Raw genomic sequence first — 1,335 nt, forward strand, 5'->3', positions numbered from 1 at the left:
ATCCATCCATCCATCCATCCATCCATCCATCCATCCATCCATCCATCCATCCATCCATCCATCCATGAGGACACATAAATGACATGAACCTTCAGAAGAAACTGATTTGCAAGAATTAAAAAGACTTCCTGTTTGTAGAACCTGAATGGAAAAAAAACAGCTCACTGCTGATTACAACTAATACATGTTTTTAAATGTTGTTTTCTTTATGTAAAAATTTTCTTTTTCAGGAAAAACGGTCTGTATATTAAACTCATGTAAAACATTGATAAGGAAAACACAAAGTGAGTGTGGAACATGGAGCACTCCACCTGAATTTGATCTGTTGGGACTCACATCCATCTGCACAAAGCCTAAACAGTTCTCTGTGTGTAGCTTTCATATTGCATTTAGAATTGTTTACTCTGCATTTGAAAGTCTGTGACCAGAAATATTATTTGCTTCATTTCACTTYAACTCCACTGCGCTCTGAAATTAAAGATGCCACATCACACAGRCACACAAGTAAAGTGTGCGATCACCAAGTCCTCACACGTGAACGCTAACAGAGGTTGGTGTCGTTTCTATCGTTTAGTCGACAGCAGCATCAGGTTGTAAAAGCACCCTGCAGCTTTTTATTTATTTATTTTTTTTCCAGAGCCATATGCGAGGCTGACAACTTCACCAGTGAATGGTGAATTCAAACAACTTCTCTCAAGGTGTTTTTTTTTCTTCTGCTTTCCAAAGCTGCGTGGACGCAGCGAGTCGGAACCTGAGGCAGAGCAGCTGTAAAGGCAGGTGTTGGCCAACATGTCGGATGCTGCCTCTTTGACTGGACATGTCACGCTTTCCCTCAGTCAGCTGCTGGAGAACATCTGGGCCTCGCTGGCTGATGCTCTGCAGCGACTCGAGGACCGCTGTGACGTGTTGGACGGCTGCGGGATGACAAGGAGGCATCTGTGAGACGGAGAAACAACAAGCCCCATTATTGCTCCTACATGGGTTCCACCGACACGGATCTTTCTGAAGGTTGCCATTAAGACTCTTTCACTGCAGCTGCTCAGAGCTGCTGCTCAGTCAAGATGTTTTAATCAGCAGAACTGAAAACTGTGAGAATGTGTAAAGTTGATCTAAATCGGTACAAGTACTTTGTTACTGTACTGAAGTACATTTTTCATGTATCGGGGTGGGCTATGATGCAGTTTACTTGGCATCTGAAAATACATTTCCTCAAAGGTATTTTGAATCTGAAAAAAGCTTCACTGAGTGAGAAGTAGTGTTAAGAGCTCAGCAGACAGTTAAGTTTCACTTTCAATTTCACCAGTTGTTTGCTTTGTTGATGCCAAGAGCCTGCAG

General features: G+C 42.5%; 1 long non-coding RNA gene across 1 annotated transcript in view; it reads left to right on the forward strand.

The window, feature by feature from the left end:
* Positions 1-935, forward strand: part of LOC106519936 (uncharacterized) — a 12,654-nt gene extending 11,719 nt beyond the window's left edge. The window contains exon 3 of the long non-coding RNA XR_001310490.1: positions 727-935. This is a non-coding gene — a long non-coding RNA (uncharacterized LOC106519936). The remainder of the gene's footprint in view (positions 1-726) is intronic.
* Positions 936-1,335: the final 400 nt, after the last annotated feature.

The sequence above is a fragment of the Austrofundulus limnaeus genome, unplaced genomic scaffold (assembly GCF_001266775.1).
Source record: "Austrofundulus limnaeus strain Quisiro unplaced genomic scaffold, Austrofundulus_limnaeus-1.0 Scaffold85, whole genome shotgun sequence".
Classification (NCBI taxonomy): domain Eukaryota; kingdom Metazoa; phylum Chordata; class Actinopteri; order Cyprinodontiformes; family Rivulidae; genus Austrofundulus; species Austrofundulus limnaeus.